Source organism: Parasteatoda tepidariorum, chromosome 3 (assembly GCF_043381705.1).
Source record: "Parasteatoda tepidariorum isolate YZ-2023 chromosome 3, CAS_Ptep_4.0, whole genome shotgun sequence".
NCBI classification, from domain to species: Eukaryota; Metazoa; Arthropoda; class Arachnida; order Araneae; family Theridiidae; genus Parasteatoda; species Parasteatoda tepidariorum.
Window position 1 is genome coordinate 25,777,473 of NC_092206.1, and position 17,193 is coordinate 25,794,665.

Here is a 17,193-nt window from a genome sequence, read left to right on the forward strand (position 1 = left end):
CCAAATATGTACTTAAATCCGATTACTTTTCCAATGATTTTTAAGATTTGTCCGAGAAATTGAATGATTCGCTGTCGCAACTAGGACTGGAAGATAAATCGATGTGTCGGAAAATATCGATTCTACGCAATCACCGCCGATACGATGTTTGGATTGTCCATTTTTCGAAGCATTGGAAAGTGTGATTTACTGAGATGTGTACGATATTTCCCGATGTATCGTAGACATCGATGTCTGCTCGTACGATGCTGATCATTGTTTCCGATAATACATCGATATCTGCAAGATCATTTTCCTCCGTTAAGTGTGCAGTGATAGCTGTGGTGATGATCGTTATCTTTTTCCCCGATTTTTTTACATCGTGACTCATCGTTTTGCTGACATGATGACTCCTGATGTGATTGAGAATCGAAGTGTTGTTGAATCTCTTAGTTATGGAAGGGGTTTCTTTTAATTGTGCGCGTGCGAATCCTGTTGATTTTTTTTTACAGTCAATCCAGCCGTTTCATGTTTTTTAACCGCTATTTTGCAAACATCCATGTCTTTAAATATTGAAAAATAATTATAAGAAAATGCAACGTTTATTTTTTTTAATAAAAAATACAACTTACTAACTGCGAATTTAAGCAGTACTAAAGATAAAACATTAATGTACCGAAACATCGTGATGCATCAAAATATCGAGATGTTATCGTGACGATACATCGCGATGCAAAAATCTCAACATCGTCCAGTCCTAGTAGCTACCCAAGTTCTTAAATGTCACTGATTGATCGGATAAAAAACTATGATTCGTTGACGCTACCCAAGTTCTTGAATATCACTGATTGATCGGATAAAAAACTATGATTCGTTGACGCTACCGAAGTTCTTGAATGTTACTGATTGATCGGATAAAAAACCATGATTCGTTGACGCTACCCAAGTTCTTGAATATCAGTGATTGATCGATGAAAAACCATGATTCGTTCACGCTACCGAAGTTCTTGAATGTTACTGATTGATCGGATAAAAAACCATGATTCGTTGACGCTACCCAAGTTCTTGAATATCACCGATTGATCGGATAAAAAACCATGATTCGTTGACACTACCCAAGTTCTTGAATGTTACTGATTGATCGGATAAAAAACCATGATTCGTTGACGCTACCCAAGTTCTTGAATATCACTGATTGATCGGATGAAAAACCATGATTCGTTGACACTACCCAAGTTCTTGAATATCACTGAATAATGGGATAAAAAAACCATGATTCGTTGACGCTACCCAAGTTCTTGAATATCCCTGATTGATCGAGGGGAAAAAACCTTCACTTGTTTTTCATGGCACTCAACCTTAAATCAGTGTAAGAAATACCGAGCAGTGGCTAAATTGAACTGATCATCTACTTTAGAGATTTGATCAAATCTTCATATTTATCATCTCCCTACGACATATATATCGCAGACTTATATAAAAATCCGACTATTTGCAGTTAACCGTCATTTTGAAACGCGCAAGGCTATATGGAAAGCTTCCCAGTATATTTTACTCAGCCTAATATTTTTCAGGCTTATAACAATTAGTTCATATGTCTTTAGGCTAATTAAAATACGCACGGAAATTTATTCAATCAACCTGAATTTGATTAGGTTTACTGCAATTAGCCTTGTATTGATAGAGGCGCTTTGAATAGAAAAGTATAGTGAATCTGATTAATTGAACAATGAATGATGGGTTTTCAATTGCCCGAAAGTACTTGGTGTCTTGATGAAAGCATCGGGAGTTTGGTGTCTTGATGAAAGCATCGGGAAACAATAAAAAGTATCTGGATCTTAGAAAAAAAATCGATTTTATTGAGCAATGAAAAAATATCCTCTTATTAGCCTAAGAGTAATTGAGCTTATTATAATAAGAGCAGAAAGTGTTTTTCTGATAAGAAAATACTGATTATTCAATCAACTTGGAGGAAATTTACATCTTCCGAATTATTTATCACTCAACACTCGCCTCCATATAATATCATTGGTTCCATGTAATATCATTCGTTCCATATAAAATCCATATGCAACTATTCCATATAACTCACTTTTTAGGGGAGATAAAAACATTGTATACGCCCCTCAACATCATAGTGTAATTGATCAGAACATTATTGATTAAATTATTTTACTGATTATTGATAAAAATGTTATTGAAAGAAATGCAACAAAATATTTTTATTTATACATAAAAATATTTTTTTTTGGAATATTTTTATAATTATGCATTTGAAGTTAATACATTTTATGAATTTTTAAAAATGAAATCGGGTAATGAAAAAATGAAGACAAAAAACATTCTAGTTGAAGAAAATTTCCAATCCTTAAAAGTGTCTGACGATACTCAGAATATCGACAGAAAACATAACTGAAGAATTGCTGAATATAAAAGTATTTTTCAAAGAATTATCGAAATTTCAATGTTTGGGCCACGGTCATACTTTTGATTACTATTCTCTAGCACAGCAGTTCGCAACCCAAAATAATAAATTTTTTCGGCTACGCAACCCGAAATAATCAATCTTCTTTCGGCGGAATCCCAACTTTTCACATAAAGTTTAAGGTAATTGTGCACGTTATGTACTATAGGATAATATTTTTAAAACATTTAATTAGAAGAATAAAGATTTTTCATCGTTTAATCATTAATCAATCTTAAATTAGGTTTTATGTCTGATATATTGTTATTAAAAATTTTATATTTTTCTTTAAACAAATGCCATTTATACTTCATTGGCATTTCACTTGATATAAATTTCATAAAGGGAAACGTACGATTAAATAAATTATTAATTATAGGTTGGATCTAAATATAATAAGAGGTTTCAAAAGTTATCTCTTCTAATAAAAAGTGCCAACTCGCGGAACCCCTTTAACTCTACCACGGAACCTTAGGGTTCCAGGTAACACCATTTGGGAACCGCTGTTTTATCACAATATCGAATTTTTTTTTCTTCATATTTTTGACCGACCTCAATAGAATGAAAGTAAAAATATTTTTTATTTATTTTTGTTTTTACCTCATTTGGAATTGGAACGCATTTATGTCGCTCATTTTCTTTTCCGTTCGTTTTTTTTTTCTTCCTTCATCTAGTTTGAAAGGGAATAAAAAGCAGTTTTACCACAAACATTATAAATTTAAGATTAATGCTTACGTATGATGTTCATTTTCGCAGTATTTTGTATTCAACGTAAACAATCAGCGACGACAGTTAAATTTTGAATGACATTAAACTGAATTTCTATTGGAACAGTTAATGTTCTTTATTTGCTTAGATAAAAATAAATAGTTGACTGTTATCTTGGTTACGCACTGAACTGAGAAAAATATTTTGAAAGGGGCTGTTCAAATATTGCGTAAACAACTACAAGGGGATTGCAATTTGATTGTTTTTACATATGAGAGGGAGGTGATCATGTAAAACTTTGTTTTTGTAATACATTAAATTTTGTTTTATAAAAAAAATAACAATTTGTTTATCACAAAAATGAGGAAATTTGATTATTAATCATTATTGAATCAATTTATTTTTTTGAAAAGTATAATGTTGTGCCGAATGATACCATATAAATGTAAGAAATTTGGAAAAAAAAAAGAAAAGAAAAAAAAAAACGAACACAAAAGAATTAAAAGTTTAACCTCTAATCAAAGATGGCGATAGTGCGGTCTCTCAACAAAAACTAAAGAAAGAAAGAAAATAGTTTAAAATTGAAAAACTGTTTTCTTTTCGATAACCTTAAATAAAGTTCTCGCTGAATGTTATTTAAACTTTTAAATATACTATGTAGAGCTAAAAATTTAAATTTTCAGTTAGTAGCCAGTGGCCGGTAAACTGTAACTTAGTAGACACTTTTTTCTCAAACGTACTGAGTCGGTGGCCGATATTGATAGGCCCTTTACATTTAATAGCCATTTTTGCAAACTTTTTGTCTTGGATCAAATTATACTTTTAAAAAGAATCATGTTTGAAATAATCTACGGCCATAAGAAAGTAATTCAACTGAAAAGTAATATATATATATGTGATAAAAGTTTGTTAAACATACTGGCTTTAAAGAATTTTACTGAAAAATATTTGAGGAGGCAAAATATATTTAATGCATCTATTACAAATTTAAAATATGTGAATTGTTAAAGAAAACTCCTTATAAATGAATCTTTCCATCACTAATTGATGGATTTGAATGGAGACATTAATGAAAATTCTATTTTCCAGGGTCTAAGCATTGATGCACTTTTATCATCAAACGATTTTCAAAATAATAATAATAAATAATAAATAAATAAAATAAAAATGACGGAAAAAGTGACCGGTTGCTTAACTTTTTATTTGTTATTTTCAGGTCTAATACAATCGTTTTTATAAAAAATAGAAGATCCAAAGAGAAATAAGCAGGATTCGATAATGCGACGCATTAATTTTTGTACAGTATCTAGAAACATTTGAAAAAATACATATATATGTAGAGAGAGAGATAAATAGTTATTTACATACAAACTGAACAGTTTATTAAGATTTACTGATAGTAATAATGAGAGAAGATTTTACGGCAAACTTTCGCGAAGTAAATGCAGTTCAAGGTCGAAAAGCTAATTGACCTTAGCATATTTTTCCTTCTTGTTATAAAAAGGGAATACACAGATTTCGCAACAGCCCAGACTGCCAAAATAGGACAAATTAATGCACATGTACACATAAAAAGTTTTTTTTTTTTTTCAGTCAAAATCTACATCTAAGAAGGAAAAAAACCACTAGTTTTTTCAGTTTATTTCCGTTAATGAAATGAATTACAAAAATAATTGAGAATGATTTTGTTATGTCATATTTTGTTTATGATAGTTCACAATTGCATTTGGTGCAACTTACTAAACAGTTCTAGTTCAGTTAGTGGTTTTAGTTCAACCAATTTGGTGCTGTAATTTTTGCATTTTTTGAACAACTTTGGGCAACAGTTTTATAAGTTTGAAGCCGTTTGGAACTCTCCACAATTAAATTTGGTTTGAAATCAAATTATTTTTTCAGCGTGACTACTTAATCTCTCAAATACCTGCTACTTTACCTTACTTCGCACCTCCTTTCATTGAAAATTACTTTAAAAAAATTTCAAACATGCTAATGATTTATCTTAAATGTTTTTTTCTGAAATGGAATGGAATATTTTAAAATTATATTTCACAAATTTCAAAAGTTTTACTTGTTTGCTGGAGTTAGTCTTTTTTAAAGGTAGTTATTTAAAAAATCCCCTCCCTTATTTATCCTAATAAATCTAAAACAAGTTTGATATGAATTATTTAACTGTATTTAGAGAGATTTCACTGCTTCGAATAAAATATAACTCGTATCTCAATTTTTGATAGAAAATTTGTCTTGAGTACAACACCAATAGAGTTCATAATAATAGACAATCTATAAAAGAAATCCAATAAGTACAAATTTGCATTAAAGAAAAATGTATATTTCGATAAAATTTCTTTTTAGCGTACTTATATTTATTTTTAAAAACTGCAGTACAATAAAAATATAAAATTAGTTCCATTGTTATTTTTGTCCCGATAATTAATAAAACAATGTTGGTTAGTACCCATTAAAACTGAAGTGCCTATGTATCTAACGTGGTTAGATAGTTACGACGTATGCAAGCGTAACAATCGGCTATTGGCTGAGGACCAAAATTAACCGAAAAGGAACAAAACCTTAGATTTTTTGGAGACTAATACGGAACTATCGATGAGACATCTTTAATTGGTGGAATCTCTAAATGTAAGGTATGCATAAAAAAAATTGATCTTAACTATTTTAGAATATCTAATATACCCGAAAATAATATTTAAATCATATACTTTAAAAAATAATCAACTTTTAAAAACTATGATAATGGAACGACATTTTAATCAAGTATTTTTTTTGTATGCTATTTTAAGCCGAATAATTAACAGTTAATTTATGATTAAAACTCTTTTTTGTTGTTGCTAATAAGCTGTTTCTAGCAGAAAATGTTCCAAATAAACAAAAATTAGTTATATTTTTATACTTATGGAGATGAACTAACCAATCAATAATATTTTTGCTTAACTTTGACGTGATTCGATTGCGAAATTCGAGTGAAACTTCCCTAACTTTATCAGCAAAGGTAAGAGACAAAGACAAAGGTAACCTAATCCAACATCTTTCTCTTTTAGGATAATCTTGAGTTGCTAACTCTAACTGCGTTCGATACAAGTGACTCTAATTAAACCAGTTTTATCAATTTTTTAATATATATTTGCTTAAAACAAAAAATTTTTTATCCCATAATGAAAACTATCTTAATATTACCTTACATTAGAGTAGTGTTTCCCAAACTTATGACTTTTGCTTACCCTTTCTAAATTTTTCGTAACGCTGTGTACCACTAATAAAAAAATAAATGTATTTTTTCAAAAATATGTTTATTTTTCTTTTTTGGTACTAAGTTTCGTCAATAAGTTTATTTGCATCAGTGAGAAGGATGATATTGCTTTTGCTGTGATAAAAAAAATTTGCAAAAGTTAAAAATCATAACTGGCTGTTGACACCACTAATTATTAACTGTTAACTCAGCAAAAAATAGCCAATAGAAAAATACGTATAATCATGGCTAGCTTTGTTTTTAAATAAAAGTTTTTGAAATTTTCGTTTGTTGTAAGATATTTCACATAAGAACGCGTACCCCCGCTGAATTGTTCCTGTACCCCTGGGGGTACGCGTACCACACTTTGGGAAACACTGCATTAGAGGTATCAGAGCTCATATTAAAATTCCAAACTGCCATCCATATGTTTTTAAGTTCTCCCATAAATATCTAGAAAATTAATCTAATTGGTTTTGATGCAAAAGACATTTAACAATACTGATAATAAAATATTATTTTCCCACAAAATGAAGTTCCTTTTTTGTATATTTAAAAGCCAATTTATATACAATATAAGTTACGAAACTAAATTATGCTTTGTAAAGGCTAAGCGAAATTTAGACTTGAGCCAAGATTGTTTATTAAATTGAAATGCCCGTATGAGTAAATCATAAAGCCTTGAAAATGTCATTAACATATTTTGTCCTTTAAATTGCATTATTCAGACCACAATTCATTCTTTACGCCCGTCAGTATTGTGTTAAGTAATATGGTGATAAAAGCAAACATTTGAGAAAAAGAAATAAAATTTCTATTGTGTCAAATTAAAAGGGAATTACCTATTGATGAAATCACTGTTTTTTCTACCTGTATGGTTCCATTTCGTAATATTTTTCAAAAACTCTTGATTATAACAGAGTAATGAATGTAAACAAACATTGTAAGTATTGAGTTCTTTGAAATTGTCTAAAGGCCTTAATTTTTAAACCAAAATATTTGATTTTAAAACAATAATTAACTATTGAATTTTATATATTAATTTATTATTACTTGGTTATTTCTTTTAATTAGTTTTATAAAATTAGTTTTAATTTTAAAAAATTTAAATAGTTTTTATATATTTGTTTTTCAATAGATTTTTGTTTCACATGAAGCTTTTTAATCGTTTGTTTTTCAAATTAAGCTTAAAAAATTTAAATAGTTTTGAAACACTTGTTTTTTTTTAGTAATTTTTTAAATATTTTTTTAATTAATCTGCGCAATTAGTTACTGAATATTTTTTAACTGTTTATGCACAAACTAGAACTGAAATATACAGGAATGCAGATTAAATGAAAAAAAAAAATAAGCATAATAAATCAATCATTTAAAATTCATAATCCACACCTAATAGTTTAAAAATAAGAAGAGAAAGTATTCAGTTGAAACTTATGAGTAAGTCAAATTTTTAAAAAATTGGCTTTACAATTTTTATAATAACATAAGTCATATTGTTCAGTCGCAATTTTTTTTCTAAAAGCATAAGTTGTTACTCATATACCTAACACAGAGAATAACGTATTATGTATGTATTACTAGTAAAGTATTAAACAATGGCATTCTGTAGGATACCCAGCACTCTATATCTGACATAAGTGTCATAGCAAGAAAATTTTATAGGAAAATAAATTTATAGAGAAATCTCATGGGTAAAAAGAATTCATACATACATGCAAAAAGAAGGGAAAAGAAGAAAAGTTTGTCTTTTTGAAAGTTTGTCTTTGTCCCGAAAAGAAAAGGATTCATTTTTACACTTTTTCCTACGAATACAAACTCGATTTAAAAATATATTCACATGGTTTAAAATCACACATAGTGATTCCTATTTACGCTCATCGTGTTTCGTATTTTCATGCTTTTCTTTTTTTTAATCAAATATCGTATTTCGTATTCAGTCACTATTCAAGTCACTATTATGATTCATGTTCAAGAGACTTGAAAATTATACATTGGAGTTCGTATTTAAGTGGTTTTAAAATCAAACATCGAGATTCGTATTTACGCAATTTTAAAATCAAACATTGAGATTCGTATTCTCGTGATTTTAAAATCAAACATCAAGATTCTTATTACGCAATTTTAAAATCAACATCGAAATCATTCCCGCTATTTTAAAATTAAATGTCGAGATTCGTTTTTACGCAATTCTAAAATCAAACATCGAGATTCGTATTTACGTAATTTTAAAATCAAACATCAAGATTCTTATTACGCAATTTTAAAATTAACATCGAAATCATTCCCGCGATTTTAAAATTAAATGTCGAGATTCGTTTTTACGCAATTCTAAAATCAAACGTCGAGATTCGTATTTACGTAATTTTAAAATCAAACATCAAGATTCTTATTACGCAATTTTAAAATGGACATCGAAATCATTCACGCGATTTTAAAGTTAAATGTCGAGATTCGTATTTACGCAATTTTAAAAGCAAACGTCGAGATTTGTATTTGCGTAATTTTAAAATCAAACATCAAGATTCTTATTACGCAATTTTAAAATGGACATCGAAATCATTCACGCGATTTTAAAGTTAAATGTCGAGATTCGTATTTACGCAATTTTAAAAGCAAAAGTCGAGATTCGTATTTGCGCGATTTGAAAATCAAACATCAAGATTCGTATTACGCAATTTTAAAAACAACATCGAAATCATTCACGCGATTTTAAAATAAATTGTCGAGATTCGTATTTGCGTGATTTAAAAAATCACACATTGAGATTCGTTTTCACGCAATTTGAATAAATAAATAAAATTTCGCATTGATATTCGTTAATAAAATAGCATTAAATAAATGTAAAGGATGTGGTTTAGAAAACTTGCGGTCACTTTTTTTACTACCCTCTGCCCATTAAAAAAAAGAGAAGAAAAAACACTTTTTTTTAACAAGGAAAAATAATGTTCACACCAGTAACCAACTAAAAACTCTATAAGGAAAGCTATTCGAAATCTTGAATTTAAAAATAAACGAGGAACAAGAGAAACTCGATTGACTTTTTCATGCATCACTACCTTTTTCATCACACTTAGGTTGGACTATTAATAACTAATAAGGCTTATTTTGTAAGATTTTTCGGCTTCATTATGCACTCTGAGACACCGCATTGCGTTTACTTTTTCCTGGTAGGGTTGTCACATCGGCATCTAGTCACACAATACAGTATAAAAACTTCAAAATTCATTTTTACATCATAGAGAGAACACAGCAAGAAGATATCTCTTATCGAAAGGAGGAAAAACCGAATATTATTCTTCGAATGTGTGTAATTATTTTTTTTTTACCCACTTACTTTCCGTCTCGGGTTTTGATGCGTGGATTATTTATTTAGGAAGACATTCAAACATTTATAGCGAAATGTTTTTTATCTGTTTCTCGATTTAAATGATTTTAAAACACGTTTTGTAATATTTTTCTAAGCTAAATTAACGCGGAAAAAATTGCTTGTTACGCTACTGCTTTTAACAAGCATAACAATTGCTAGAAAATTAAACTGAACCCTTTAGAATCGTATTTTGTTTATACTTGATGGAACTGAAAACAGACACGCGACCTCAAACTGTTAATATGGAAGCAAGGTCAGCATGTTCCGACCGCCCAAAACATGACGCACTAATCACAAAGAACTTACGTGGATGTTCATCATCCACGTGTTGAACATGAACCTATATACAATTTAGATGCAAAAAAAGAGCAAAAATGGAAGAATGATATACGATGGGTCAACGAAATTACGTGAATGTTCATCATCCAGGTGCTGAACATGAACTTTTATACAATTTAGATGCAAGAAAAAGAGCAAAAATAGAAGAATATATGATGGGTCAAGGAAATTACGTGAATGTTCATCATCCACATGTTGAACATGGATTTATATACAATTTAGATGCAAGAAAAAGAGCAAAAATGGAAGAATGATATGCGATGGGTCAACGAAATTACGTGAATGTTCATCATCCGTATGTTGAACATGAACTTATATACAATTTAGATGCAAGAAAAAGAGCAAAAATGGAAGAATAATATACGATAGATGGGTCACAGAAATTACGTGAATGTTCATCATCCACGTGTTGAACATGAACTTATATACAATTTAGATGCAAGAAAAAGAGCAAAAATGGAGGAATAATATTCGATGGATCGGAACATAAAAGAAGCAGCGTTAGTCAAGGAGGTAGCAGTGGCCGAAGATGGTAAATCGAATTAGAACATATCTATGAATAATGTAGATATGGGGTAGAACTGAGATCATTTACAATAGAATCGGTAATATTATGAATGAAGCATGTCTCAACGGCTGATATGTGAAGAGTAAAAAATAATTTTGGAATGATCGAAATTGAATGAAAATCAACGGTTCCTATTGATCTCATGATAACGGACAAATTTTTTCCGATCCTTCAGCCTAAATTTCAGAGCATGCCTGGTTTGTCCTATATATATCCAAGGTAGCATTGCCAAAGTCTGTGATAAATGTTTCAGCTATTATTAATACCAATAGAATCTTCAAGGGTCTAATTTAATTTTTATTAAAAGGTTTTTAAAATGACTTAAAAACAAAAATGGGACAGGATGCCTGAAATTTTTTTCATTGGTACGTGATCCTAAATTTGTAAAATGTGGTGATTAATAAAACGCAAAAATCTATTATATACGAAACAACATTATAAAATTAACAAAAATCTATTATAAAATCAAGAGCACTTTCTAACATATACATTCCAGTTCATTATTTCAATAGTATGCACTTAATTTAAATTATTTTTAGCATGGAATTTTATAAATTACTTTTGGCATGGAATTATCTTATATAGGAAATCCTAATTATAAAGCATGCTTGATTGCTTTGTTATGACATAAACATCAATTTCTTCAATTCTAAGGTTACGATTCTACTTTGAATCGCTCTACATATTTAACGATATATTAAACAAAACACCTCTCATCAACAAAACTCTTGCACTATCGCTTGGCGTGTTACACTTCAGTTTTTTCTCTTCTTTTTCTGTTAACATTTCCGATTTGAAAAGCTAAAAGCTCTACATTATCAATATGGATGAGTGCTAAACCACAGCCACCACTTACACGCAAATGATAAATTTTAAGAAAAGTGCAAATTGCAATATCAAATAACGTCCCCGAAACGAAAAATAACTTTTTTTAAAAATTGCTTCCTTTTTTTGCTTAAAGACTTATTACAAAACATCTACTCATACAAATGTTTGCTTTCTAGAAAGTTATGTAATTTTTGGACGTAAATCTTAAATATAAAGCATGCTTGATTGCTTGTTATGACATTAACATCAATTACTTCAATTCTACCGTTACGATCCTACTTTGAATCGCTCTACATATTTAACGATATATTAAACCAAACACCTCTCATCAAACGAAACTCTTGCACTATCGCTTGTCGTGTTACACTTCAGTTTTTTTTAACACTTTTGATTTACCTCAGAATCGCTCTATATAGCACCTCCATGCTTCAATAAACATCTGAAATCCCGTAAAATTAAAGAGGAACGTTGTTTAGTTAAACTTGGCTCTTTTGATTTTTTTTATTTTATTTTACATTTTTTTTATCTCTAGCCAAGTCCGAACTATTCAGTTTGCTTGCTGGACCGTTAGTCTCGCTTGAAACCTTGGGTTACTTTTGATACTAGCAATGAAAGAGCTCTTACTATCTACTTTCTTGTCCCTTGTGAAGGTATAATAAAAGTTTTTTATTTTTTTGGTAGCTTTTTACGGGTGAAGGCGAAGCAACGTCGGATTTATCTTTGCAGGAATGGGTTGGAGGAGGAAGTGATAGTAGTTATGTTGTTTATGTTTTAAAATTAACTAGTTTCTTCCTGTTATGAAGGACTTTAAGTGTATTTCTTATTAAGTTTCCTGTTTAAGATTGAAATAACTGTTAATAATTAATCATTATTTTTAATAAAAACGTTTTTCTGCTCAATTATACTTTGAAATAGAAAATATTGCTAAATTTTTCAGCCAATTAGTAAGTCTATGAAATGGTAAAAGTAAGAGATAATAATTTTAATAATAATAAAAATAATTGTTAAATTATTTTTACTGCAGTGCAACCCCGTTATAGTGAACATGGCTTATACTGAACTCCCGGATATAGTGCCTCACTATACACATTTTAATATTATTTTTTGTGGATATAGGGTACCAAAAGAAGAGAGGAAGTTGGATATTATGAACTTTTTACTGTCTGCGACTGACTTTTTTTCCTTCATTTTTTGGTAATTTTGAAATTTCTACATAAAATGAATATACCGATTTTTAAAACCATCTATTGAGTGATGGAATGTAGCCATAAGCATTTTTTCTTGTTTGTTTCTTCTATCTCAGTTTCCCCATCTCTAAGTTTTTTGAACGCAAGACGATGAGTAATAAAAAATAAAAGTTAACACATTTTTTGTTACTACATATTGTTTTTTTAATCATTTTTATATTTCTCTTTATTGGTCATATATTTAAATAATGTGTAAAAAAAAGGGAACAGTTCGGAAAAATTAGTTAAAATTGTTTGCAGTACGGATNTACAGTCAAACCTCGTTATAGTGAACATGGTTTATAGTGAACTCCCGGATATAGAGCCTCGCTATACACATTTAATATTATTTTTTGTGGATATAGTGAACAAAAAGAAGAGAGGAAGTTGGATATTATGAACTTTCTTCTGTCTTCAACTGACCTGTTTTCTTCATTTTTTGGTAATTTTGAAACTTCTACATAAAATGAATATACCGATTTTTAAAACCATCTATTGAGTGATAGAATGTAGCCATAAGCATTTTTTCTTGTTTGTTTCTTCTATCTCAGTTTCCCCATCCCTAAATTTTTTGTACGCAAGACGATGAGTAATAAAAAATAAAAGTTAATACATTTTTTGTTACTACATATTGTTTTTTTAATCATTCTTATATTTCTCTTTTTTGGTCATATATTTAAATAATGTGTAATAACAGGGAGCAATTCGGAAAAATTAGTTAAAATTGTTTACAGTAGTGGACACTCGGTTATAGCGAACTAAAATTTCGACCCCTTGAAGGTTCACTATAGCGGGGTTTGACTGTATTATGAATTTATTGACATCACCTTTTCACACCTCTTGATACATCAATTACGCGTAATCAAGAAAAGTATTAATAAGAAAACAATGCTTAACTTTAATTAAAAAGAAGTTGAGGCAACAATTGAAGCGATATATTGTGTTTTTATGTAGAAATCGAAGTGATTAAAAAAAGTATCTGAAACCGTATTGGTGGATCAAAACGAATCAACTATCACAGGCCATGGAATCATATTTCAGACAATGAAAAAATTTAAAAGAGTTCTATATCTAAGATTCGATATCTTGAGAACTATTTGACCGATTTCGTTGATATTTTGGAATTTGTCATACAAAATAACATTCTTTAAAACGATTAAAAAAATTGTCTAAAAATTAAAAAAAAATTCGACCATTTTTAAATAACACAATAAATAATTATTAAGGATAAACGAATTTTATAATTGTGTGTAAACATTTTCGATTTGCTTGAAAAGTTTTTGAGTTATGATGAAATACGAATAAAGTAATACGTACTAACATGAAGGGGTTCGAACTTTCGACAGCTCTCTTGACCTAATTATTGAGACCATGTTTTCCAGATTGCGGCTGCCTTCCCCATATTTTGAGAGTCAAGAAAATGTATGTTAATATGAAAAAAGAGGAAAAAAAATACCGAAAAAATAAGCATGTTTAATATCAGATCCTTGAAGCATTAAGATAGAGTTGAGCTGTTACGTGAAAGTCTTATCATTAGATCAAGAGTTATTAAGCATAATCAGATTTTTTTTTCTGCTCATTGTATGTTTTTTTACCGAAGTGTGTTGTATTAATAAACTTTATTTGAATTTAAAAACGATAATAGAATTTTCTCAGAACTTCAAAATGACCAGTTTAAAATTATTGAAATAACACGAAAACTAGTTTTTATATTAATTAAGCGTGACATTATTTAATGATTTTGTTCTAAGACCTACATGTTTCAAATTCGTTAAAATAACACAAAAAGCACATTCTTTACGCTTTGCATCAAATTAATTTTTTAATTAATTAGCCCCAGATATTTAAAAATGGACTTATTATAATTTGCAACACACTGCCTTAACGCTTTCTTGCCTGATAGATCTTTTTAATTAATGCTAATAAATTCTTTTCTTGGCATGATGGAAAGTTCCTAGTTTTTAATTAAGATAACCATAGCTACTTTTCTATTAACTACAATTTTAATCTGGTTTCTTTTAATTTTTATTTATTTAATATTATTTTGGGTAACTATTTTTTAGATGTTGGTTAGTGACACAAGCAAAATATATGTTTTTTCCTACTTTTTAACTTAGCATTTTTTTTTAAAAAACTGGAAAAATCGTTCCAGGATACAATCAAATTCATTTATGAAAAAAAAACGAATGATAATTAAAAAAAAATAATAATAATAACTCACGCATTATTTTTGCTTTATGCATGAAAACTTTTTTTTTCTTCTTTTTTTTCATTTTAAAAATAATTCAGTAGAGAAAAATTAAATACTCTTTAAATTCGCAGTAAACTGAAAATTTTTAATGAAATCGTTCCCTAAGTGTAACTAAACTTAATATTTACGCATTTTTTTTTTTTTCATTTTTATACGCTTAACAGTTTTTCAAATTTATGCATTAAACACACACGCACACACAAAAAATTATTCAAGGACATTAAATAAAAGTCAAACTATTTTTAGTGTTATTCTTAGCACTAAATTATTTCGAATTTTATTTATTTTATCGAAAAAAAACAACAACTTTATTTTTCCTCAGCTAACAATTATCCCAGCTAAAGACAATAAATAAGATGACATATGGGAAAATGAAGGAAAAAAAATTTAGTAAATCACCAAAAAGACGAACGAAAAAAAAACTATTTCTCATGCCTATTGACAGGTAAAACGAAAAAAAAAAACTATTTCCTGATGGGAGAACAAACTATTCTCTTGTTCACAATAACGGTAAGGAGGATCGTCTGCACTTCCTGCTTCACATAATTTTTGATCCTCAAGCTGTTTAGTTACCCTCAAATATTTTAGGAAGTGTTCGGTTAAGGGGATTGGGATACATATTTTTTTAAAAATTATATTTATTTGCTTTCATTTATGTGAAAACATTAGCATTCGAATAAAAATTTAAATATAAATGCATAAGAGAGATAAAACACTTTGTTTTAACACGCATATTTAGCTTTCACTAACTTAAATTGACGTTAACCCTCATATTTCAATTCAATTTGCTCGTTGCAATGAGTCTAGGACTTATACTAGGACAACTGATATAATTTCCGTTGCACGTAGGATTCATTTTTTTTTCTTCTTTTTCTAAGTATTGCAAATACAAGTTTACATAAATATTTACTCCCATATTAATTTCTTTTTTAAAAAAAATTAATTTTATAGCGTAAACAAATTACGTTTATAGCTTTAATACATTTTTGATCATCAACATTAAAAAAAGTAATGTCATATTTTTAATTAATTTATAAGTGATAATAATAATAAATAAATAAATAAATAAATAAATAAATAAATAAATAAATAATAAGTAATAAATAAATAAATAAAATTCTAATGAACACCTGCCAAACTATATATATTTACATTTACAACATGAATTGTAAAAACCCAACATGATTAGGCTAAAAAAAGATTGTTTAGAATGCTATTTTATAATATGCTTTCTGAAGCAAATTCATGGTAGCTAAAATAAAGAGGCTATCGAACTTTAGCTATCAAAAATTATAAATTTAATGATACATAATGAGTAGCACATCGTTATGGCAACTGTTGCTGTGAATAATTATTAATAGAGTTAAATAAATAAAGAAAAAAAAATTAAGGTAAGAAAGTCATAAAACGGAAAATCAGTGAATCGACGAATTATTAGTAAATAAATTAAAAAAAGTATTAGTAATAATAATAATATTATTATCAGAATGTAATTATGGTGCTAGCATTATTGTTAACTTCAAATTATAAATTTAAATGTGGAATAAATTGTCATGGAAAGGTTCTAAATTATTTATTGCCGCTTGTATTTCTTGTTATCTTTTTGTGTAGTTAGTGATTGTAATGCTTACATAATAAGTTTTTCTTTATTAAAAAGGAAATTTATTTAAATAAAAAAAACTGAAAATAAATTTCTTTTTATATTTAAATAGCGTCTATTTTCGATAGTTAAAAATTGCTGAATACACTTTAACAATCAATTAATTAAAACTAAAAAATATATTTTATAATGCCATCAAAACGTTTGCCTAAAATAAAAATGTGCAATATGATCTTACAAAATAATTTCGATATTTTGCGACAAAAAGTTAAATAGCGTCTATTTTCGATAATTAAAATTGTTGAATACACTTCAACAATCAATTATTTAAACCTAAGAAATGTATTTTATAATACCATCAGAATGTTTGCCTAAAATAAAAATGTGCAATATGATCTTAAAAAATAATTTTGATATTTTACTGCAAAAAGTTTACACTGGCAGCGGTGGGATTCGAACCCACGCCTCCGAGGAGACTGGTGCCTTAAACCAGCGCCTTAGACCGCTCGGCCACGCTACCGGCGAAGACAACTCAGATAATAATAATGAAACAACATACAGAAATAAAAAAGATATAAGATAATTATTGTTTAAGTTAGACAATTTCTTTATGACGTTGTTT

General features: G+C 28.6%; 1 protein-coding gene and 1 non-coding gene across 2 annotated transcripts in view; both read right to left on the reverse strand.

Annotated features, from left to right (window-relative positions):
• Positions 1 to 17,193, reverse strand: part of LOC107446208 (ribosomal protein S6 kinase alpha-5) — a 149,933-nt gene that overhangs the window by 115,938 nt on the left and 16,802 nt on the right. The window lies entirely within an intron of this gene.
• TRNAL-AAG (transfer RNA leucine (anticodon AAG)) lies at positions 17,010 to 17,091 on the reverse strand. Its single transcript has one exon. It is a non-coding gene; the product is annotated as a tRNA-Leu (tRNA).